Raw genomic sequence first — 26,459 nt, forward strand, 5'->3', positions numbered from 1 at the left:
GCTGTATAGTATAGTTGGAAATCTGCTACTGCTAGGTCTCTATATTACTCTTATCCTCCAAGGAGAAGTCCCACTTCCTTTGTGGAAGAGATAGAGTGTCACAGTGGATAGACTGTTGAATGCAGAGTCATTAAGTGCTAGGCTCTGTGAATGCCAATAATGATACCTACCTAGGAGGGTTGCTGGAAAGCACAAATGAGATAATATTTATAAAGCACTTAGCACAAAGCCTGGCACATAAATGCTTAATAAATGCTCGTTCCTTTCCCCTTCTCTCATACTCACTCCTGTAGGCTTCCCTGCCTTCAGCTTTCTGATTGCTTGTGGCAATGGTAATATGACATAAACTCTTTCTGCATCCTGTCTCATGAGTCCTAAGGGAACTGGGAAAGAAAGCGAAGTGTCTGAGAAAAGTCAGTTGCAAGCCCCTGTGAAGACACTCTTTGCTTCTCCTCTCCCTCCTAGCATGGGGTATTTACATTCTCTCAATGCACCTCAACTCTCTCTGCTGTTTCAGGAGGGTGGCTCCAGCCATCTCTGTACACAGCTTCGGGAGATGTGTCAGAGACAGAGCATTTCTTTAAAAGTGAAGAGATCTGACTTATAAGCAAGCCTGATATTAAATGTATAAATAATGCATCTTGTGGCATTATTTATAATGCAATAACATCTCGATAATGTAATAAAAGTATGCAGGTTCCCAGTGTTTCCCTTAACCCCTTTGTTCCTGGTGTACTTGGTGAGGCAGCCTGGCATAACGTAGAAAGAACTACCTCGGAAGCCAGGAGACATGGTATTTGCTCTGTAATTAAAATTTGTGGGACTTAGGGCAAGTTACTTCCCTTTGGGGGCCTCACTTTCTCCCTCTCTAAAATCAAGGAATGAGACTTGAATTCTGACGTCCCTGCCAGCTCTGATCCTATGACGCTAATTAGATAATCCTACAAGGTCCCTTCCAGCTCTAACATCTGTGTTTCTAAGTTTGGTGGACATCATCAGTTTTGGGGGGCCTTGGGATTGGTCTTCCCATTTTTCCTGGCCACTTTTCTCTTGGCTTGTATCTTTCTGGGAGCCCTCTTCTTTCAGGGCCCTGTAGTATGGGGGGACTGAGAGGGCTGTCCAGAGATGTGAGAAGGAGCTGAGGGCTATCCACAGATGTGAGCTGAGAAGGAGATCCAGAGAGAGGGTATATTAGAGTGCCCTTACCATGAAGGTTTTGTTTTCTAGGGAAATCACACTGAACCTCCTTTCTGTTCTTTCGCTTCCCTCTTTTATCCCATTATCTGTTTCCTTTTTTGTTCTCTGTCTCTGGCCGTCAGCCTCCTTGTGTTTTTGGCACATCGACTGCTGCATTACACTTCCAAGTGTGTAAAGAGACCAGGACTGGATTTATGAAGTGTGAGATCTTAGCAGCAGATCTTAGAGAGCCGGTTTTAATAAACAGAGGCCTGCTCCTGACATACACAGAGCGAAATAGATCAGTTAGCATAGTAGCTCTTTGTATGTATATGGGTAACTGGTTCATTACTTTTAAAATGTGGAGGTTTAACGAGATGATCTCTAAGGTCCCATCTGATTCTAAATTGTATGAGCCTGATGGTTGCTTCTCAAGTGCTCCAAAGTCCTTTAAGCCAGTTTTGTCTTCCTATATAGTTTCAATATATCCCTAACAATCATTTTTCCAAAAAATTTCTTTTTTATTGTGAACTTAATGATCATCAATAAACACAAACATTTCAATAATCAAAAGAGCAAGAGGCTTGTGTAAGAAACTGTGAAATTCTGTTATGTTTTTTGTTATTCAGTCGTTTTTCACTTATGTCCAACTCTTTGTGACCCCTTTTAGGGTTTTCTTGGCAAAGGTACTGTAGTGGTTTGCCATTTCCTTCTCCAACTCATTTTACAGATGAAGAAACTGAAGCAAACAGGTTAAGTGACTTGCCCAGGTCACACAGCTAGTAAGTGTCTGAGGCCGGATTTGAACTCAGAAAGATGATTTTTCCTGACTCCAGGGTCAGCACTTTATCCACTGCACCACCTAGCTTCCCTTCTGTTATATACAGTTAGGCTTGTAAGAAGTATGCATGTATGTACATGTACATATATGTACATGTGCATGTGTGTATACATGTATGAGGAGATGTTGAATTAGAATATATCTCTGGGAGCGTGTGTGGAATGGACCTGTAGGGACCATCCCACTGAACATGAGCTGAATTGTCCAGGCCACCTGTATACGGAGGCTTTCATATTTGTTGTGGTTTTCCATTTATATGTGTGTGCATGCATTTGTGTGCATGTGCATGTGTATAGGAAAGAACTACCAGTCTCATAATTGATTTATATTGTACATTGAGTACCTTTCTACTACTCCCTTTTGAGGATACCACAGATGTGACCTCAAACCTAAGCTTTAAGCAATTTTACTTGGGCTTCTTTGAGGATATAACACAGTTTACCCTCCTTCTCCCTCTTACATATATATTACATTTGATGGGATAGAAACAAAATTGTTCCATTCTCCCTGCCCCCCCCTTTTCTTTTGTGTATTTAAAAGTGTTTTATTGATGCTTTGTTTGGCATATCTGTTATTACCTATTAACCCACCACTCCTCTCCCCCTTCCATAGTAGAAGCCCTTCCTTGTAACAAATATATATAAGCCAGCAAAACAGATCAACATATTAGCCATGTCTGAGAATGCATATCTCATTCAGCATGAGCTTTCAAATAAAGCTAAATGTATCTAACCCTGACTCTGATCCCCCACGCTGCGTGAAGTGGCCACATTCTGGTCTGTCTGGAAGGCCAGAATCTGTCGGCTGTGACCCTGTGTTTGTCCTGTGGTATCATTTGTTTTGTGTTTCCTAACCCTGCTATTGCAGCATTTTCCCTCCCAGGGTTTTTGTAGGGCATCCCTGGGTTGGTACTACAGAGTGGGCTGAACAGGTCTGGCAGCTGTTGTATGGGGATTCATTATGGCCCCATCCTAGGCAGCTTCCCCCAGCCTAAACCTGCCCACCTGACCTTTCCAGTCTAGCTTCCCTGCTGCTGACAGCCCTGTCTGAGCCTTCAGACCCGGGAGGTTACCGCTGTTCACTGGTCAATCCAGCCATATCCCTGGTAATTAACCTTTTCCCATGCACATACTCCAATGAGGGGATGTCGTGGGAACTGAACTGAGCAGGATATTTGGGGAAAACTCTCTCCTTTCTGCTCCTTTAGTTCAGTTGGGTCTTCCTGGAGTTTTTTCTCTCTCTCTCTCTTTTTTTTTTTTTTTGGCTTCTTTTGATTGGCTCAGGGAGAAAACAAACCCTGGATGGGGAAAGGATAGTGGCTCCTAATCTCTCATGTTTCATAAAAAAAGGCCACAGAAATTGGAAAGGAAAGGAAGATGATAGTCTTGGCTGCCTCTAGCCGTTGTGATGGGTCTCAGGAGGCCCAGCTTGAAGGCTCATTGAGGGGAGAGGGCAGTGGCAGTCATAGGGGCTCCCACTGGTGAGGAAAAGGCTGGCGGAAAGCCTTCCCAGACCTTTTATCCTGTCTCTGTCATTCTCACACAGATTAATGAGCTCCAGGATGCCCTCAGCTTCGTCCAGACTCCATTGGGGCCTCCCAAAATAGCAAAAGGACTCCTTGTGCCCAATCCCCATTCCCAGGCATTGTGTTTATTAGCCCTTTTGTATTCAGAGATCACATCCTAAGGTTTCCTCCTCACTGCTTAATCACTGTCCTGATGGGCACTGTCCCAGCAACCCTGATGGTAGCCACTACAACTTGTCCTGGCTAATGTCTGAGAAACCGATGAGGGAAAGAGAGGGGCTGAGGCTGCTTCGGACTGCTTCAATGAAATACGGTCAACCAATTAGCGTTTATTAAGTGTCTACTATATGCCAGGCACTGTGCTAGGTGCCAGAGGTAAAAAGACATAAGTGAAACCGTCCCTGCCCTTGAGAAGTTTTCATTCTTTAGTGGGAGAGAACATGTGCACACAATTACATACAAAATAAATGAAAGGTCATTGTGCAGAGGGGAGATACTTGTGCTTCAGAGGAATCAGGAAAAGCCTCATTTAGGAGGTGGCAAGCTTTGAAGGAAGTCAGGGATTCCAGGAGGCTGAAGGGAGGAGGGAAGGAATGGATGTGTTTTGGCCAGTCTCCAGGAAGTGCTCCTCCTAGTTCTGGCCGAGGGGTGCCTAAGTCAGAACTGGAGCATTGGTGCTTTGGGAGGAACCTTGGATTTGGAGACAGAGGATGTGACTTTGAATCTTGGCACTGCTAATAACTGCCTGGGCAAATAACTCCACTGTTCTGGATAGACCTCAATTTCCTCCCCTGTAAAATTCTGACAATAGAATGTAAACTCCTTGAAGGCAGGAACCATTTTTAATTATTTTATTGGTAGCCCCCGAACCTAGTACAGGTCATTTAATAAATGTTTATTGAATCGAATGTGGCGGTGGGATGGTGAGATGACCTCTGAGATCCCTTCTATCTCTAATCCTAAAATTCGAATCTCTGCACATAGCCCAAGCCCCAATTCCCCAAGGGGCAGCCAGTGCTGGTACAACCAATCCAAGGCATGACCTTCCAGAAGGACACCTCTACCAGGAACATTTGGCTGTCCAGTACAGTCCTGGCTTTCTTCATCTCTTCCTTTCTCCTCTATCTCCTGGGAGAGAGGGAAGGAGAGCAGAGCTATATATGCAAATTATCCATCCATTCCTCCCTGGGTGGATGGAAGCAAGGCATGGCATCTGGATTCCTGGATTTGGAGTTGGGGGACTTGAGTTTGAATCTTGGCCCTTCTGTGTGCTTCCTGTATGACCTTTGGGCAAGTTGCTCTCTTTCTGGGTTTGCTTCCTAATCTGTAAAATAAGGGTGTTGGATAAAATGATTTCTAGGGGTCTTTCTCTCTAAAGTCTATGAGCTTCAATCACAACCACTCATAGTGATATAGGATCTTAACTTTTACAAAGCATGTTACTCATACCAACTTTGTGAGGCAGGCAGACTCCAAGGTAAGGACCATTTGCTCTTCACCATGCTGCCCCCTCTCTATTTCTTTTTTTTTTTGATTAATTTATTTTGAATTATCAACAATCACTTCCTTAAGTTTTTGATTTTTAAATTTTCCTCCCCCTCCCTCCCTACCTCCCTTCCCAAGATATAGGCTATACGTATACATTCCTATTAAATGTATTTTCACATTAGTGATGCTGTAAGTAAGAATTAGAACCAATGGGAGGAACCACCAGAAAGAGGTCTAGTCCTTATTTTTAAAACATTGTCCAGTGAAGGAGAAAGGAAGCTGGAGTCAGGCAGGTCTGTGGCCTGAGGGATTAAGGCCTTTATCTTGGTTTTCTGCTGTTGGCTCCAGAAGGCCTGTACTTTTAAGAAGTATGTGAAGTTCCAGGGGAGGGTCCCGTCCAATGGAGTTGTTCTAATGGGACCCACTGGTTCCCCTCACCCTCCCATTCCAGTCACACTTAGAATTTCTGCTGGGGTTAGTGATGTCCAAACGGATATAATTACTTTGCAGGTCAAGGGAAGCTGTCAGCCTAGGGCATGTTAAAACAGCAAGGGGATCCTGTCAGTACGACAAAGGCCATTTATTTGTAATACCTTAAAAGGCCATTTACTCTGGCACTGTGTATGCAGTGGAATACGTCAGAAGCACACGTCCACAACAAATGTTCTCCTTTCTGAAAGCCCTGTTTCAGTTGTGTTCTATTTGCTGCACCTTATCCAGCTCTGGGCAGCAGCCAGTCCCTTCAAGCCCCATCAGGAGGAAGCTTCCAGACCAGAAGGGCACAGAATGTTAAAACAGGTAGGAATCTTAGAGGTCATAAATCCAATAGCCTCATTTTAGAGATAAGGAAACTGAGGCTCAGAATATACTTAGAGATTATATAAGTATAAATAAGTATTTATCTATCTATCTATCTATCTATCTATCTATCTATCTATCTATACACACAAATACATGTATATGTGTACATATATGTGTCCACACACACATACATGCACATATATATACGCAGAGAGAGAATATACCTAGAAATAATGAATGGCAGAGCTGGGTCTTAACTAGGTCAATTCCAACAGTCTTTCCATTGTTCCAAGCTGCTTTGAGAGTGAGGGTGTCGCTTCCTTAGGCACAGCAACTGAATTATTGTATAACCCAGGGTTTGAACATCCATATAACAGGACAGACAGACACCTTTCTGTCTTGGTGGCTATCCTCCCCGTGATATATTTTTGGAACTGCTTTGCTAGTACCAGAGCAAATGATAACATACATATACATACTTCTAGATGCAGAAATGCATGCATAACATGTACATGTATGCATACAGATGTGGCATCATAGATTTGGGCTTGAGGAGATCTTAAAGTTTGTCTAGATCAGAGGTTTTTAACCTTTTTTTGTGTCTTGGACTCTTTTGGCAGTCTGGTGAAGACAATGCACCCTTTTTCACAATAATGTCTTTAAACAGCATAAATTGAAATATATAGGATTATAAAAGAAACCAATTATATTGAAATGCAATTATAAAGGTATTTTAAAAACAAGTTCATTGACCTCAGGTTAAGAGCCCCAGATCTATCTAACCTCATAACTTGACATTTGAGGAAACCAAGGCCCAAAGTAGGTAAGTGACTTCCCAAGGTCATTCAGAGAGTAAGCAAAGGTGCTGAGATTAGAACCAGGTCATTCAACTACAAATCAGTATTTCTTTCCAATGCATAGACAAGAATGCATAACTACGAATTACAGACACACAGACACACGTACACAAAGGCATGCATATATACTTGCTTGGATATATATGCACGCCTATATGTATATGTAAGGTATAGGTATGGACATGCAGGCATGCATACACATAAATGCAATGATATTCACACATTCACATACATGTACAGACATTGCACAACAGAGGTACACACATGTACACACAAAGATGTGTGTGCAAAATCATATAGACATATAGCACCTCCACAGACAAGCACTGCACATGGGCACAGATGTACATGTGAGGACATGCACAGGTTCCTACATATACACAGACAGCCATGGACATGTGCATAACCCAGACACACATGAGCACAAAGCTCAGACATATAGCCGAGTGCAGGCAACACCCACGCAAGTGCCTCCCCCTTTCCTCCCCAAGCCCCCAAACTGCTGCCATCCCCCCATTCAATCCTGGGGAATTATCCATATCTCTGACAAGAGAATAGGTTACTAATGCACCGACACAGCTGTTTTGACACTTTTGATGAATAACATTCAATACTATTAATTGGAACAATTGCTTTTCATTTAACTAAATCACTGGAATTGCTAAACTAAATTGAAACGGAATGTAATTTTGCCTCGCTCTGCTTTAATATGGGCCTCTAAATGTCTTCTCCCTGAAGATTAGTAACTTAATCACCCGCCAGTGATAACTGCTTCCTAGCCCTCGGCGGGCAGGCTTTCCTGCTCCTCTAGACTGCGGAGCACCGGAGCGAGCCGGGGGCCTCAGCCCCACTCCTTCCTTTGGTCCCCTCTTCACTGCATTATTAATCAAGTTAAAAATGATCGGCTTCTTTTTTATGCCTCAGCCAGACCCCTATAGATCATCCGCATTCCCTGCCCCCCTCCCCACTCCCCGATGCCGCTGGTTGCCTTGCCCCTTTGGGCCTCGTGTTGGCTGGGGTTATCTGAGGGCTGCCTGTGACTGGGTCTTGCATGTTGAATTTGGAAGCAACTGATTTCCTTTCTGTTTTATTTTTTATTTCATGAAGCTTTCATTTTAGAGGGAAGGGGTGGGGCATGATCATTCCTTCACTCCTGACTTCTCAGGCTTGTTGTGAGGATGAGATGAGATAAATGCCCCCAGGGGCAATGGCACGTCCTGGAAAGAGCACTGGGAAAGAGTCTGGAGAACTGAATTCAAATCACTCTTCTGCAGTTCGCTACCTATGTGACCTTGGGCAAGTAACTTCTCCCCACTTTGGTCTACGGCTTCCTCTGAAGCAAAATAAGGGGGTTAGGCTTGATGACCTCCAAGGTCCCTTCCAGTTCCAAATTTATGAATCTGTACAGGTCTTACAACAGCTCCCATTTCTATCATACTTTAAAGTTACAAAGCTCACAATAGTGCTAGAGTGCAAGAATGATTTTATGGAAAGCATTTATTCATCCTTAAAATGCTATGGAAATGTTAGCTGGGAGGAGTAGTTTTCTCCCATTTCTTCTGCTCCCCCTTCCTGTCCTTAGATGGAGGAATAGAGATTGCTACTTGCCCTCAGCCCTTACTTTAGGCCCCTTGCCATCGAAATGATCCAGCTTTGCTTGGATTTGCATTTGGCAATGCAGTTGGAATGATTCTGGCCCAGAATGAGGAAATTCCAACCTTGAACAAAAAGTCTGAAAAGATTAGAAAAGATATGGATGCTGAGAAGAACCCTCCCACCCCAGCCCTTAATTTCTTCTGGATGCTCTGATCATAACCTTATGAGGATACCCTTTCCTATTCAAACCCCAAAGTTCCTATTCTCATGTCCAGGATTGAGTGATTTTCTTCACTCAGATACACTAAGCTGCCTTTGAGGTAAAATGCAAGTGTTAAAACTAAAACTGCTCCTGGGCTCTTGCAACCCCTCTACCTGCTCAGATCCTGAGACTCGTGTTTCAAGAATCATGGTGCTCAACTAGGAAATGCTAGTTTTGATTAGCGGTCTCTTCCCTCACTTCTTTAATTGTGGATCTCTAGAAATTATTAAACTATGAAAGAAAAAAAACCCTACTGCCTCCTTCTGAGAATCCTAGAGGCCAGGGCCAGCCTCAGAAACTGTAATTCCACTTAGTGGTAGGGAGAGGGAAGGGGAACAGGGGAGGGGGGAGAGGAAGAGAGGAGAAATGAGAATTGAGGGAGGAACAGCAAGGCTACTACTTAATGTCATTATCCATCCATCAATCAGGTTTTTACTATTTACCCCTGTGAATACTAAGTACTGTGGTAGGCACTGGGGATACAGAAAAAAAAAACCCCACAAGAGAATTCCTGCCCTCAAGGAGCATGTAGTTTAATGAGGGAGACAACAAATAAAGTCTTTCTCTCTCCTTCTCTTTCCATTCTTTTCTTTCTTCTCTTTCTCTCCTCTTTTCCTTTTTTCTTTTTCTTCTCTCTCTCCTCTTTCTCTTTCCCTCTTTTTTCTCTCTTCTCTCTCCTCTTTTTCTTTTTTCTCTCCCCTTTCGCTGTCTTTCTTTCTTTTTCTCTCCTTTCCTCTCTCTTTCTGTCCTGTCTCTCTTTTGCTCTCTTCTCTCTCTCTTTCTCTCTTCTCTTTTCCTTTTTTCTTTCTCTTCTCTCTCTCATCTCTTTTTCTCCTTTTCTTTCCCCTCTTTCTCTCTCTTCTCTCTCCTTTCCCCCTCTTTTTTTCTCTTCCTCTTTCTCTCATCTCTCTCTTCTCCTCTCCTCTCCTCTCCTCTCCTCTCCTCTCCTCTCCTCTCCTCTCCTCTCCTCTCCTCTCCTCTCCTCTCCTCTCCTCTCCTCTCCTCTCCTCTCCTCTCCTCTCCTCTCCTCTTCTCTTCTCCCCGCCCCCACCCATTTGGTTCCCTCTTCCCAGTTCAGCTGATGTATTTGCAGGATGTAATCACAGATGTGTTAAAGTTTTATGTAGTCAGGGGGAACAATACCTTTAGGAAGATTGAGCTATGGGAAAGATGAAAGGGCCCAGTGGTCCTTAACAGCATAGTGTCAGGGTGGTGTGTCAAAACCAACAGGTCCTTAGAGTACATTGGCAGAGCAGATAGTTGTCTGGGGGTCTGCAGAGCACAGTGATAAGAAAATGGTAGCATTATAGTTGGTGATTCCATACTTATATAATGTGAGTGGCTACCTTTACTCCATAGTCAAGGAGCTGGAGAGGCCCGGGCCCATCACCACTGAGAAGGGGGGAGTGGACCAGAGGATCAGAGTTCTTAGAGCAGAGGTTCCTGGATCCACCACATTGTCACGAGGAGGGGGAAATCTCTGTTGTCTCGTTAGTAAGAATGAATACTTTTCTCTAATTGAATCAGAAGGCTGCAATGCCATTGGACAAGCAATGATTGGCTTTCCCTTCCTACTCCTCCTCCCCAAATGATATTTAAGATATATGGTTCCAAATGTTGTCCACATCCAGAGAAAGAACTAAGGAGTCTGAATGCAGATCGAAACATACTATTTGCTCTCTCTCTCTCTCTTTTTTTTGTTCTTCTATCTTGTGGTTCCTCCCATTGGTTCTAATTCTTTACAACATGACTAACGTGAAAATAGGTTTAGTATGAATGTACATATAGAGCCTATATCAGATTGCATTCCCTCTGGGGGGAGGAAGGGGGAGAATATTTAAAACTCAAAAGCTTATAGAAGTGAGTGTTGAAAACTAAAAATAAATAAATTAATTAAAAAAAAGATATATGGTTACAGAATAAGGCAGTTTTGGTGGAGTTTTGGTGGAATAACAGTTTTGGTGGCCATTGAGGAAGAGTCAAGGAAGAACCTGTCTGCTAAGGAGTAATTGCTCCAAGTTGGGTGGATTTTTATTTTCTCCCTTGACATCCCTTCCCTCCATTAGCCATGGTATCTGGAATTGAGGAGATATCTCATCCAGCAGTTGAAGAGTTAGTTCAAGAGAGTTGAGGCACACATTCTCCAGATGGACACAGCTGTAGAGAGGCAGCCACTCAAGGGAGGAAGCAGCTTTCAGGAGTGGTACCCCTGGCAGCAGAAAAGAGAGAAAGGTGCTAGCAGCTGGAGGGACCAGGAAGTGACTCACTTGAGGTTAGGCTTGAAGGAAATCATGAAGCCCAATCCTTGCCATCTACTTCCTCCCCACTCCCTACCCCCAAATTAAAAAAAGAACCGTGTGCACAATTTTGGTGTGAGAGAGGCAAAGAGGTCTGAGATAAGTTTTCTCAGGGTGTTAGACCCCAAGGCCTGGGGCCAATCTCATTCTTTGTTCTATAAGAGAAGGGGCCCTCTGAGGAAATGTCAGCTATCTGATGAAGTAGATACTATCCTTGACTAGCCAATCTTATCTTCTATAGAAACTAACTCCTCTTTGGAGTGCCAGCTCAGACCCTAAAGTATGGGCCTCTCATCTGATGTAGATGCCAAAAGTGCTTGACAAAATGAGAGTGATTTCCCAGCCCCAGAGGAACTAAGCTGTGAGGTCCTTGAAGGCAGAGACAGTATCTTATTCAAATTCATGGCTCTTCTAAGTCCAAACAGTGCTTTCCACATAGTAGGTGCTTGATAATGCTTACTGAATTGAACAAGCCAACCATTGTTGGACAAAGCCTCTTTAACAAGTAGAGTTTCATCTAGAAGCTAGATCAGCTGAATCGTGGGGGGGGATCTGTGGGGATAAAAGCCTTCTATCCATTCTCACTCAGTCTCCTTCACTCTCATTCATCTGTCAGAATAATTCATAGTATGTTAAGCTGGAAGAGACCATTCAATTCATCTCTTTCTTTTTTGCAGAGCTGAGGCCCAGAGAGATGTGGTGATATGTCCGAGGCTGTGCAGGTTGTCGGTCCATTCCTCCGTGTGTAACAGGGTCATGGAGCATGGGCAGAATTGCCCTAATGCTTTCAGTCATTACTGAAGGACTCAGAAGCTTTGGAGATGATGAAGCAGTTCTCTTATTGGCTGCTGGAAGGGCCATGGACAGACCTTTGAGTTTGAGAGTGCAGATTTTAGGGAGTTCAAAGAAAGCATAGGATACAATGGACTCATTTTTTTTTCAGGGAAGATGGTCCAACAGGGATGGTTTCAAGAACAAAATCCTTAAGATAAAAGCTAAATTTATTCTGATGAAAAGAAAAATTGGGGGTTCTCTAAAATAACCAGTGTGTCTGCAGAGAGAACTTCACTGACCAATTCAGTTTTGAAAGATCTATGCAGAAGAAGAAAACGTGGGCAAGAAACTGAGGATGAATACAAGAATGGTCCTATAAAAATGTCAGGAATGCTAAAGAAAGCCCAGAATGAGACGAGCATGGCTATCAATGCTAAAGATAATACATTTTTAAAAATTATTTTAAAGGCAATAGGAGTATCAAAGAAGGTAAAGGTTAGGGTAAGTGAGATGGTGATTAAGGGATGTCAAAGAGAAGGCTGAACTACTCAACTCTTATTTTGCTTCTGTTTCCTCTTCCAATGAAAACGATCCCTAGACTGAGAAGACTATATAACAAAAACTGTTGGCTGGGAGTGGAAACCCAGAATAAGTGAGGGAATGTTAAGACAATATGCAGAAGACTTCAATGCATTCAACTAAAACTGACCTCCTTAAACTATATCCCTGGAGAGTCAAAGAACTGTAAGATGTGATTACTGCTCGGCTGTTGGTGATCTTTGAAAGAGCTGGGAGAGCTGCCACAGAATTAGAGAAGGGGAAATGCCTCGATTTTTTACAAAAGGAAGAGGGCGAAGACTGAAAACTTTGTCAGTGACCTTGGTTTCTACTGCTAGCAAAATTCTCAAAGACATTATTAAAGGGATAGTTTGTGAGCACTTAGGAAGTGAAAAAGCAATTACTAAAAGCTACATTGCTTCATCAAGAACAGGCTACTGTTGTTTTCTGTTTTGACAAGGATAAAATTTGCCAAGAAGACCAGAGGAATGTGGTAGTCACAGAATAGTTAGATTTCTATAAGGCATCTAACAAAATCTTTTATTCTATCCTCATGGTCAAGATGGAAAGACATAGGTTGGATAGACTGGGTAATAGCTGAGTTAGGTAGATTCAAGACTCGGTGAATGACTGTACCCAAAGAGTTGTCATTAAAGGTTTGAAGTCACTTTGGAGGGATGCCTTCACTGGAACGTGTCAGGAATATGTGCCCTTATGTTATTTAACCTTTTCGATTGATTTTTTTTTTTTGGCTAGGCAATGGGGTTAAGTGACTTGCCCAAGGTCACACAGCTAGTAAGTGTTATGTGTATGAGGCCGGATTTGAACTCAGTTCCTCCTGAATCCAGGGCCAGTGCTCTATCCACTGTGCCACCTAGCTGCCCCTATTTAACCTTCTCCATCATTGACTTATATAAAACCATAATAAGTATAGCTATTTGATTTTCAGATCATATGCAGTTGGAAGGATGCTTAAAACACTGACACAGTTAAAATCTCAAATAATTTAGGCAGATTATGATGATGGGCAGAATGGATTTAGCTAAAACTTAATAGCAATGAATTCAAAGTTCTGCAATTGGTATGAAAAGTTAGCTTCACAGGTATAGGATGGGAAGGCATCACTAGCCCATTGTTGCTGTGAAAAAGACCTGGTGGGGTTACTGGATTGCTACCTCAGTATGAGTATCAGTGTGCTGTGGTAACCAAAAAGCTAATGCTATCTTAGGTTTCATCAGGAGAAATGTACCCAGAATGAGGAAGATAGCACTGTATCTGCCCTGATCAGACTATATCTTGAGTACTGTTTTCAGTTTGGGGTACCATATTTAAGGAATAATAATAATAATAATTCCTCATTTATATAGGGCTTTAAAATTTACAAAATATTTTCCTTATAATATCCTATAAGGTAGGTAGTACAAATATTATCATTCCCATTGTAGAGATTAGGATGCTGAGACTTTTCTTTAAAGTTTTTGGCTGTGTTTGAGACTTCTGTCAGAACACAGTGGTTACTGGGATTAAATCTACGTAGCATTTCTATAGTTACTTTACATACTTTACATATCTCATTTGATCCTCACTACAGTGTGGTGAAGAAAGTGATTCAGGTATTATTACATTCCCCCACCCCCCAGTTAGAGATTGAGAAGTATAGGGGTCTAGGGAATACACCATGGACTTAGGAATGCTTGTCTTTGACACAATACTAGTTGCATGACCTTGGACAAGTCACTTAACATTTCAGTGACCCAGGAAGCTCTCTAATATTCTTAAATTACAGATGCATTGCTTTTTTGAAGGGAGTTTTCACTAGGGGAGTTCCCTTGCTCTATTAAATCTATAGGTCTGGACAGAAGAAAAATAAGTTTATAAATGAGGAAACTGGCTTAGAGAGATTAAGTGACCAGCCCAGTATAACATGGCTAGTAAGTGGCAGGGCCACGAGTCAAACTCATGTTTTTCTGACTCCAAGTGAATATATTTTTATTATACCCCTGACTATCTAAGTTTACCATTGACTTAATACCACTGAATGTGGCCCTGTGTTTGGCCAGGGGAATCATTCCACAGGTTCCTGTTTGCCTTGGGATCCCAGCAGCAATCAGTTTATTCAGGTATTTGTTTACAAAGTGGTGCCATGTTTACAGCATGGTAGAATAGAAAGAACCTGGCATTTGGTACAAGAGGGCCCAAGATTCAAATCCTGGCCCTGCTATTTACTAACTCTACCCTTGGGAAAATCGCCCTTCTGAGCTCCAGTTTTTATCTCTGCCAAATGAGGGGGTTGCTCTAGATAATCTCCAAGGCCCCTTCCAGTTCTAAATCCTGGAATCTATTTCACGCTCAGCACTGTGGTCCAGATGAAATTGGAAACCCAGTCTTGTGGCCACCCTGCCCATTTCTCTGGATCTGGAGTTAGACAGCAGGGATGTGTCCTGTGCTAACAAACCCACTCATGAGCTGGCTAAGGCTCCTGAAGGAAGCAATGAAAGAAGGAAGGAAGAGGAGGAGGAGGAGGAAAGGGCAGGGAAATAAGGTCAGAATTAGACTTTGAGTGTGGCTCAGGCAGGGGTGGACCTAGAGGATGCACATGTGCAGGGCAGGTGATAGGACTTGGCCTCCCTTCACATACTCCTGGGCACTAGGCTAGAGACATTGGGTTAAATTATAGAATGAGACTGGCTGTGCTGTGTAGGGTCTCACCAACACACTGGACCCTAGTGGATATTTGGGAAGTGATGGAGTACTGTAGCCAAAAAGTCCTGGACAGGAAAAAAACCCCCAAGGGGTGGAGTAAAAGAATCCCATAAATGATACAGGCCTATAGCTGGAAGAAAATCATCTCCTGTTTTTTTGCTCCAAAAAGAGGAGAAAACACCCCACAAAACCTTGACATGCTAACGTACTTTTGTACTAGATTTATTTATTTATTTAAATTTTATAAGGTTTTGGACAGTCAGCCAACACTGCAGGAAATAAAACAACTGTTTGACAGATTCTTGACTCGCAGGGCCCTTCCCAGCAACTTACCACTGGTAAAGAGAATCAGACTGTGGGCTTTTGTGTTTAGAAAAATCAAAAGAATCCACTAAGTATGGCTAAGGAGTGATAGACACTAGACCACCAAGCCCTGCTAGGTTCAGTCTCGCTCCAGCAATGCTCCCTCTGGACCGCCGAAGCTGTCCTCCTGCCTCGTGCCCTCCATTCTTTCATTAACCTTTACAAGGCCAACAAATCGCCTTCCTATCCAGCCTCATTTGCCCTTCCTCCCTGGCAGGCAGCCTTTATTCTTCCCTGTTCCTGGGCACAATGTGTGCTTTCCTCCTCTGGGTCTTTGTTTACCTCGTTCCTCTCATCTGAAACCCTCTCTGCTTTCCTGTGTTAACTGTGCCATTTTTCAGAGGTCAGATTAGAATTAGCAAGTCAGAGGATCTTGGTGCTTGAAGGGACCACAAAGGGAACCTATCTTGTGTCTTTGTGTCTCAGAGCATCTCGTAAAGGTACCTAGGAGTAGATCACCTTGTTACCTGAAGGGGGAAGGGTGTGGATCTTCATCCTTTACTTATCTTTATCTATATAATTTTGTTGTTTAGTTTTTTCAGTTATATACGACTCTTTGTAACTCCATTTGGGGTTTTCTTGGCAAAGACACTAGAATAGTTTGCTATTTCCTTCTCCAGCTCATTTTACTGATGAGGAAACTAAGGGAAACAAGATTAAGTGACTTGCCTAGGGTCACACAACCAGTAAGTGTCTGAGGCCAAATTTGAACTCATGAAGATGAGTCTTCCTGACAGAGGTAGCAAGTTACAGAGCTGCAAATGAAACCCCTCTGGTCCATTGACTTCAAAGTTGTGCTGGGGGGAGAATGATGAGGTGAGGTCGGGGCTTCTGACAGGTGGAATTATTGGCAGTAATGGGTGAGTAGGATTATGGGGTACTGTTGTGGACACCAGCAGGATGCTAGGAAGGATTCTGAAGCCATCTCAAACCTAGTTTGTCTATTGTTAAATTTTCTGTGTTAGCAGACATTTATTAAGGGTCTACTATGTGCCAGAGACTGTGGTAAGTGCTGGGGATACAAATTTGAAAAAGAAAGACAGTCTTTCCCCTCAAGTAGATTACAATTTAATGGAGGAAGAGTTGTTTAGTTGTTACAGTTGTGTCTTCATGACCCCTTTCTGGGTTTCCTTGGCAAAGATATTGGAATGGTTTGCCATTTCCTTCTCCAGCTCATTTTACAGATGAGGAACTGAGGCAAACAGGGTTAAGTGACTTGCTCAGGGTCACACAGCTAGAAGTATCTGAGGCCAGATTTGAACTCACAAAAATGAGTCCCTCTGAATCTGGCCTTGCACTTTATCCATTGCACCACCCAATGGAGGAAGACAACATGCAAAAGGAAGCTGAAGAGGGGTAGAGGGGAGGGAGGAAGAGAAAGGTCTTTAGCATCTGGGTGGGAAATAAAGGCCAATGGCTGGCCTGAGTACCCTCTTTAAATGGAGGACTCTTTGCTCAGCCCTCCAGGCAGAGGGGCAGAGGGTCCTGAGGGGGCACCAGTGCCAAAGTGGATGCAGTCTTGAGGATGTGAGCTTTCTGGTGGCATGAAGTGGGAAAAGAAGACATGCTTGTGAACATTTACACCTCAGAAATCAGCAAATCTAAAATCAGGGCTTGATTTATTGTTTTATTGGTTGTCTAGACATAAGAAAAGGATTGCAAAAATGTTAGAAATGCAGAATAAGCTGAAAAGGGTCCGACCTTTTCAGAGAACTGGTTGTTAAACATTTACCAGCACACCCTGGTTGCTAGGGCTCTCAGCCCCTGTTTGTTACTGACAAGATTATGGACTAGCTTCCTTCAAAGCTTAACTCAAGAGCCATTTCCTACATGATACATTTCCTGATCTCCCCAGCTCACAGTGCCTGCCCCCTACTCCCAAATTATCTTCTACTTGGCATACATTTATCATATACATATTATTTCCCTTGACAGAATGTGAGCTCCTCAAGGGCAGAGACTGATTCACTTTAGTCTTTATATCCCCAGTACCTACCACTGTGCATGGCACATAGTAGGTGCTTAATCAATGATTAGAAGGACAATACCTGGATGAGAATAATGAAGGACAATTAACTCCCTTCTCTCTCCTCACCCCAGTCCACTTGCTCCCTGGCCTTTATTTGTTTTTCCAGGTGAGATTCTTTTCAGGGTGGCCTTGAAAATCTCTGCAGGTACCTACTGAGCAGGGTTAGGTCCATAGACTACCCAGGACATACTTGTTGACTGGCTACCAGAAATGTAATTTGAGTCAATTGAACCATTAAGTGCCTACTGTGTGTCAATCCTTATGCTCAGTGCTGGGGGGCAGGGGTTGAGTGGAGATATAAAATGTAAATGAAAACCAGCTTTTACCCTTATGGATCTCATGGTCTAATTGAGGGTAAAAGAAAAACACATATAATTATAATACACATTATTTCATAAGTGAGGTACTAAGGTATTAAGATCACAATATGGGAAGGGATCACTGAAGGTTTCCTAGAGGAGATTCGCATTTCAGGTGGACATTAAAGGTTGGGTAGGAATTCCACTATGCTTATTAACACCTATCCTGGAGGCATAGTGGATATAGTGGCTGGCCTGATGTCAGTAAGACTCCTTTTCCTGAGTTCAAATCCGGCCTCAGACACTTCCTAGCTGTGTGACCCTGAGCAAGTCACTTAACCCTGTTTGCCTCAGTTCCTCATCTGTAAAATGAGCTGGAGAAGGAAATGGCAAACATTCCAATATCTTTGCCAAGGAAACCCAGAAAGGGGTCATGAAGAGTTGAACACAGCTAAAATGACTCATCATCAACAACAACCCTATGGCCTGAGGGAGAGGAAGCCAATCAAGTTTCCTGCAGGTCTGTGACTGTCCTGAGCCCGATGTGATAGCTACCAACTTGATTTCTTTCCATTACCTAGAGAATCAACTTTGTACTCACCCTGGCATTTAATGCTTCTGTGATCTGGTCCAATTTTACCATTAAAGCCCAATGCAACCCTACTATAGCCTAACGCTGTAGCCAAATTAGTCCATTCACCTTTCTCTTGACATTTTACTTACCTGTCTTAGCCTTGTTCATGTTTGTCCCCTTTGTTTTCATGCTTTACTTTATCAAACATCACCTCTTTTGTGAAGCCTTCCTTGGTCCTTGTGGTTGGAAGTGATCCTTTCCTCCTCAGAAAATCCGTAGCCTTTGGGTGGCTCAGACGCACTGCCTTGATATTATAGTCATCTTTGTCTCTGTTTCATTATCTCTACTGAGACTGAGATTTCTGAAAAGACAATGAAGTCTTGCCTGTTTATTCTTGTGTCCCCAAAGCACCTAGAAAAATGCCATTCACATAAAGCAAGTGTTTGTTGACTGACTGAATGGTGAGGGGGTAGGAAGTGTGGATGGGAAGCTGAGGTAGTTCATGGGCTGTGGGCAGTCAGGATCCTTTTGATGGAAGTGTTCATTTTGTTGTGTGGACATTTGAACAGTTTGATAGCCAGAAGTGGCTTTCTCATTAGACAATTATAGAATTCAAGAAATTAACTCAAGAACTTAAGAAATCACAGAAAGTTAGAACTGGGAAGGGCCTTAGGGCACATTTGAGGCAGAAGGGCCTTTAAAACAGAAATTTAGAAATGGAAAGGACTTTGTAACACAGAATGTCAGAGCCTTTGAACAAAACCTTAAAGTTAGGCTAGATGGGACATTAGAGATAATCAAATTTAATTTTTTTTTTCTTATAGAAGAGGAAGTTGAGACTCACTTTCCCTCCCCCTTGGAATGGTGAAGAGACTTATTCAAGTGGAGGTGTCCCAGCTGGGGCTTGAACCCCAATCTTCTGATTTTACGTCTAGTCCCTTTTCACCACACCCTCCTGGCTCTCCTGCTGGTCCCTGTGCCTGAGTGCATGGGTTAATTCTTTCTGAAACCTTCGCTGCCCCGGTGTCCACCAGCATCACAGGAATGGAATGTGCTGCATGACAAGTGTCCCCCTTGTTCCTCGACAGGCTTGGATGGTCAGGTTCTCCCCCGAGGCTGAGTCCTTTGGGGTCAGGCTCCCAGTGAAGGTCATTGCCCTGGCTCCTGGGCTCCGGTTTACTATTATTCCCAGTGATGAATGCTGTATTGACTAGCAGCAATGACAGAGCCTGGAATAATGGGGCAAAGTGACTGATCCACCTCCTCACGCAATCTGGCCCCTGCTCAGGCAGCCGTCCTGCCTGCCCTACGCCACACTGCACTAATGACTGTGAGCTTCCATTGAACGGGTGCATTTCTTATGGGCCTACCCGTCCATCCGTCATGAATTTTTATTAAACAAAACTGTAAGCAGATTGATTTTGTCCTCCTTTATTGCGTTTTTATTTAATTCCTTTCTATGGTGGAGGCTTCATCATGTTACCTCAGAGTAAATCACTCTGGGGCATGAGGCCAAAAAAATAAAAAAAGACCTATTGGATCCAACTTCCTCGCAAGTACATTTCCCTCACAGAACCTTTATTAGCAAGGGGTTCATTGATTTTTATTTATTTATTTATTTGTTTCTGGTTAGAGTCGGGTCACGGACCTTCTGCCGTCCTTTAAACAAGAGAGAATCATAGAAACAGGGAGGAATATCGAGAGGTTATCTGGTTGGGGTCATCTGGGCTAGTCCTCTGCCTCCAAGCAAGTTACTATCCTCGTACATGGAGCTGCTCATGACACAAGGGAGCATTGTTTTAATTTCTGCAGCATCTGTGGAATCCTTCCTTTTCAGCAGTCACCACCCTAGTCCAGACCCTCATATACTCTACCCAGACTTTTTCAATAGCCTTCTAAGAGGTCTACTTAAGTCCACTCTTTCCATCTCTCATTTATCCTCATACAGCTGGCTGTGAAATCTTTCTTACGCATATATATGGTCAAGTTATTCTTCTGCCCGAAAGTCTTTCCCCTATAGCTTATTAAACAAAATCCAAACTCCTTTGCCTGGCTTTTAAGGCCCTCCACAACTTTTTGCCTTGCTAGTTTTAACTCAAATTACTTATGAACTCTGTCTCCTAGCTAAACTGACTACTTTCTATCCCTGCAAACATCTCCCAGAATGTAAGCACTCAGAGGACAGGGATGTTTAATTTTTGTATTTGTATCCTAGTGCCTAGCAAAATGACTAGCAAACAGTAGGTGCCTAATAAATGTTTATTGATTATGTGATCGATCCTTTCCCAACTCTATTCCTTTGCCCACACTATTCCCTAAGCCTTCCTTTTTTTTTTCTTTCTTGAATTCTTACCCACTGTTTAAAGATGTCCCTTCTTCTAGGAAGTTTTTCCTGGTCCTTCAATGACTTTCCAACTCAGACCTCACATAGATTTTTGTACATCTGCGGCAGTTATGTGTCCGCATTTCTTACCCTTACTGGGCTACAGGCCTACATGAAGGTAGGACTATGTCTTAATTAATCTTTGTATTTCCCCTAATGCTGAACAAAGTGCTTTTACCTAGTAGGTACTCAATACATGTTTGTTGAAAGAATGAATAAAATGCTCTCTGTCCCCAGAATATACCCTGGGGTTTTCTGCTTCTATATATCTTTGCTCATATTGTTCTTTATATTTGAAATGCTGCTTCTGCCTCTGTATCTGTTCTTTGAAGTCCAACTCAAAAGCTGCTTCCTCTATGAATTTCAGCCTTCCTTGATTCCCTCCAGTCACTAATGGCTTTCTCCCTGGGCCCTCACATAACACGTGGATTTATATTTCTTACAAATTTACTTACGTTATTATATTTAAGGGCAGTGGGCTACAGTGGAAGGAAGGACTACTTGAATAGCAGCTGGAAGAAGTTCCATATTTCCATCAAGGGCTCCGTTATCCATCCTCCCATTCACCCACGCTCACAATCTCAATGTCATCTTTGGCTCCGCAATATCTTTCATCTCATATATCCAATCTATGACCAAACCTTGTTGTTTCTACTTTCCTGCATGTGCCTCTTTCTTTCCACCCATACAGTAGCCACCTTGATGATGGCCCTCATCACTTCTCACTGGACCCTGGTAAGCATCTTCCATTGGTATACTTGCCTCAAGTCTCTCCCCGCTCCAACCCATGTCCACATTGCAGACAAAATGATTTTTCCCAAAGTATAGGTCTTACCATTTAACACTCCCTTCCCCAATAAACTTCAGTGGGTCTCTATTACTTTTAGGATCAAATATAAAATCCTCTGTCCTTTAAGACTCTTTATACCCTACCTTTCTATGCATCCTAAGCTTTATTCCCCTCCCTCCACACCTCCCATTTCTCTTCTTCCTTTTCTCCCCTCCCTACACACCCCATGTGCTCCAATATTCAATGATACTCACCTTCTTGCTGTTTCTCTCATACCATACAACACCTCTCGTTTGTAATAGCTATCTCTTCTGCCTGGAATAATATTCCTTCTCACTTCTTAGTTTCCCTGGTTTTCTTCTAGACTCTTAAAAAATTAACTTCTGCAGGGGGACATTCCTGATCCCCGGACCTCTAAGCCATTTGGGCTTTCCCTTCTAAGATTCCCATCTTCCTACTTGGTATGTACCTTTCTGTTTATATGTTGTCTCTTTCACTGGACTGTAAGCTCCTTGAGGGCAGAGAATCTTGCTTTTCTTTGTATCTGGATTAATAAATACTTTTGATTGATTGATCTTTTTATCCTTCAAGTGACTTAGCATTTTACAATTTAAGTTCCTTCTTGGTCTTCTTTCTTTGCTTTTCATAGTCCTTGGAGTCCTCATCTATAAAATGAGCAGATTTGAAATAGATGTTGTGTAAGGTCTCTTTCCCCTTTGACATTCGAATTTTCATGATCTGCGGTCTTAAAATGCTCTTTAAATGAATCAGTTAATCTATAAATACGTTACTGGACTTATTTTACACTAAATAAATTAAGAAAGAAAAGCACCAACAGCCTCTGAGAGTGGTGAAGTTGTTTTTGCACTCTCTTAGTCTCAGGCCCAGAGGACTGAAAAGGGGGGGGGGTTGGTAGTAGTAGTGGGGGATGTGATTCTTCCATAAATTCTCCATAGATCTACCCATTGTCTTGGAGGCCCTCCTAGTCGTATTTTACTATGGCTTGGTACCTTGTAGCACTTGAATGTGTATCTGCTAGCCTTCATTCTTGCAGCCAGCCCACACCTTTTCTGATCATACATGCCTGGTATTGTTTATGCAACATTTTATGTGCAATTTATGATCAATAATAGAATTTATGATAGATAATAGGGCTTCCTTATGCTCACCATATGTCTTTCCATTGTCCTTTGGGTCACCTGCACTTTTGATTCTCCTGAGGTTGTGGTGTACTTTGATTTGCAACCATAAAATGTCACCAGGAGAATACTAGTCTGAAAAAGATGGGCTTTGGGGGTCAGGGAGCCATTTGGGGTCATTGAAAGCACTCTGTAATTACCCAGATGTGATCTATCCCCTTTTCTGGGGGCACTGCTCATTATTTCTTTGAAGTTCCTGTCGAAGGGGCATGCACTGATAGATGAACCCAGTTGGCTGTTCATAGAATTGCATGTCTTAGTCCAGGCCATGGATGTCCCTGAGGAGGCCCTAGAGTGTTCTAAGATTTGGTGGAGGTTATATTACCATCTACAAACAGGAGGACCTCACCATCTATAGAGAGTTTCTCCTCTGTTTAGAATTTGTACAGGATATACTCCAGTATCATAGAAGTCTGATAATGTTGATCAGATGATCATTGAGCAAAGTTATACCTAGGGTTGTATCATCTTAAAACTCTTATAATTTTCTGTATTTTCCCAATACTATGCAAGCTTCTTGAGATCAGGGACCATTTTATTTTATTTTTTAAAATTTGCATTCATCATACTTAATACAGTGCCTGTCACATAGCAAAATGCTTACTACTTGATCAATCTTAACAGATACATGGAATGTTGGAGGACAGCCTCAAAGGAGAATTTTGCTCTGCCTAATCAGAAGGCAATAAACAAAGTGGGCTCTTGTATCCTCCACAGCTCTGTCAATCATGTGAATGTGAAGAAGTAGTCTACTATAGAGATCATTTTCAAAAGTCTGCCTCTTTACATTCTTATGGTGGATGCCCTCAATGTGTACAAAGAATGGTCTCATAAAGATTGCATAGCAATGACATGGTAGTTCATAGTTGTTCTAGAATGTTTAGAATTCAAAGGAAAGAGACACAGCACATGGGGACTGACCTAATTATGATTTATTGATATAAAAATAAAATACAAATGATATGCACTGGCTTGTGACCTAGTCACTTGGCACCTTTTTGTCCTCATTTAGGTGATGCTGCAGCACACAGGAGGTCCAACCAGGAGTTCTTTAGTTTTGCAAGGATTTTAAGTTGACCCAAGTGACTTCCAAATATTAGGGCTAACATTATTTTTTATTAGGAACAAGGGAAGAGAGCTTACATACTTTACAAGTGCACCAGTTGGAGAAAGTGAGGCTGGTGACTACACAAACCTCCCTCACTTAAATCCAATTCACTTGCATGTCATGGCATCACATCCTTGATGTCATGGTCCTCTTTGAAAATGAAGGACAACAACAGGTCTAGAGTAAGAAACACAATAAACTAAACCTTGTTTTGTGGTGTTTGCTGATTTCTGAGATGTAAATGTTCACCCCGAAAAACTTAACAACTGGCTTTTATGAGCTGGTAGGAGCTGGTTCCAACACATGCTTGATGTTATATCATACTTTCTGCAAGCTTCTTTCCTCTCTCTCCCCACCCTCTGCTGCACTTTCATTGCTTCTCAATACTTTTTGAGTTGAGGAAGCTCATAAATATTTCATCTTTCTCTGTAGAGTTTCACATATGAGATTATATTCTAAATTGAAGCTATCTTTGGTGGTTATTTCTCTCCACTTGACAAGAAGACCAAGTGTTCACTGGTGAGCACTGTTTCTGGACTCTTTTGACATCCTCATTGTGGTGATTGTTCATACCTTGGCTAAAGTTCTGTAAGTGATGGAAAGAAATTGATGTCTTTTCTTGTATCCATTTCTGATTTTTCAGAGGCAACAGTTGCTTTAAATAGGTTACGTTGGAGCTGTTGCTATTGCAGCCAAAGCCTTTTGGATTTTATCCCCCCCTTAGTTTGATATTAATTTTCACTCTTTCTCTAACAAATTATTGATCTGACTGCAAAGAGAAATCTGAAATTGCTTCCACTTTGGTAAAAAGTCTTGTCTGTTGATGTATACCCAAGTTCAGTTTTTGTGATGTTGTCTGGAGCTTTAGTACGTGATACTCTAGGACAATGCCTTTCAACTGTCATCTGAAAGACAGAAGTATAAAACTTAAGAACTGTCTACAAGCCTTCAGGCTCTTTCACTATTTAATCCTGAACCATATTTTCCAACATATTATTTGCCTTTCTCTGCTGTACTCACCTTTACCTTTTAAATTACTGAATAGCAAAGTATATGTGATTTAATATAGAGGATTTTATCAAGTTATTCACAGAATTTTTATATTTCTTTATCCTCTGTGATAGATGTGGATACACAGTCTAATGATCATGCAAGATGAGATGACCCTACATTCATGAAATGATACTTCTTATTGCCCTGGGGTGCATGACAATACCTATGAATCACCCTTCCATCTAGCCACATTTTTTTTCTGGGTTGCTATGTAGCAAGAATGCTAATATGGCTTTGATTGAATTCTTCCAGTGGTGCTATCAACTCTTTTGTTATCAAAGATCTTTCCTATAGAAGACGAACTGTTAAAGTAGTGTTTGTAGGTGGTCTAAAACCTGTGTGATGCTTAGCACTCTGCTCCCTTTTCTATCACTTTCTCGTTGCTAATAGTGGAAGAGAAAGTAGAAGAGCTTGTGCACATAGGATTGAGGACTATTTTGTGTTTTTAATCTGTTTAGGGTCATTATGGCCAAAAATTCATCATCCATCCAGTTGGTGATAAACTACTCTGTACTTACCATGGCTGGTCCTCATGTAGGAGTCACCATCTATTACTGAGACTTTGGTTCTTCTAATTAGATAGAACCTGATGGAGTCTGTGCCCAGCATAGCCTTTAATCACCCAGGGTTACTGCTGTGTGAGGCTGTAGAACCTTTAAAGAGGTAGATTGTTTCCTTTGGGTGTTAAATTCCTATTGTATTTCAAACTCTGAGTCTCTGAGTTCTCTCCTTTATCTAATAATCACTTGATATTACTTTATTTTCTATTATATATTATTATTTATATTATTTACTTGTATATATGATGTATCCCCATAATAAAATGTAAGCACTTTGTGGGCAGGGGTTGTTTAATTTTTGTTTTGGTATTACAGTAACCTGGCACAATGACTGGCATACAGTAAGCATTTAATAAATGTGTGTTGAATATAATTATTACTACTAAGAATAATAACAATGATTATAACATGTTTATATACTGATTTAATTTTACAAAATATTTTCCTTATGACAACCTTGTTCTGTTAGTAGATCCTACTTATTTGTCAATTTGGTAAAAATATCAATCAATAAATTAATTTAAAAAATAGGCATTACACTTCCCTGGAGTACAACTTTTGTTTTCACTATGTTACTTATGTAGGTCCCACCACAGTATCGTTTTTAGCTTTGATGGACTCTGAGTCACTGGGGAACATTTTGTTTCTTTCTGTTTGTCTACTCACAGAATGGGGTCCTCTAGTCTCCCTCTGTTATCCTGACAAGATACCACAAATCAAGCCAATGTATTGTTCAGCAACTTCACTAAGAAGGTTGTCATAAGGGAAGATGGAGAAAAGTATGTTGGGAAATACGGTTTAGGTTTGAGAACTAAAGACACAAAGGTCTGAAAAGCTACTCTGAAACCTTGTAGTCTACATATCATGAACACTTTATTTCAGAAGAGAATTTGAATGCACCATACATGAAGATTGCCACATAAGATCACAAAAAACCCAAAATTGATTGTATTAGAACAGATGGGAAATGATAAATTATTTATGTGTGTGGGGTCATATCACAACTAGGAAATGTTATATATAGTCAGATTATCAGCTAGTTAGAGCAAAGGTCAAAATCAACATCAAATTAGAAAAGAGGCTAAAAAATGAGATAAAGACAGTGAGAACAATTGTAGCAGCTTTTAGCTAGACCTATTCAAATCAACCTTCAATGCTGAAAAAATGAGAAATGGAAAAAGGCTGTGATTATTACCATCGCATAGAAAAATTTAACCATTGAA

The 26,459-nt window shown here is 41.8% G+C and overlaps 1 long non-coding RNA gene across 1 annotated transcript; it reads left to right on the top strand.

Annotated features, from left to right (window-relative positions):
* Nucleotides 1-5,707: 5,707 nt before the first annotated feature.
* LOC144455926 (uncharacterized) lies at nucleotides 5,708-19,558 on the top strand. The gene is made up of 3 exons (XR_013484796.1): nucleotides 5,708-5,828; nucleotides 11,521-14,295; nucleotides 18,968-19,558. It is a non-coding gene; the product is annotated as an uncharacterized LOC144455926 (long non-coding RNA).
* The last annotated feature ends 6,901 nt before the right edge of the window (nucleotides 19,559-26,459 follow it).

This window comes from Phascolarctos cinereus, unplaced genomic scaffold, assembly GCF_003287225.1.
Source record: "Phascolarctos cinereus isolate Bilbo 61053 unplaced genomic scaffold, phaCin_HiC Scaffold_2;HRSCAF=192, whole genome shotgun sequence".
In the NCBI taxonomy this organism is placed as follows: domain Eukaryota; kingdom Metazoa; phylum Chordata; class Mammalia; order Diprotodontia; family Phascolarctidae; genus Phascolarctos; species Phascolarctos cinereus.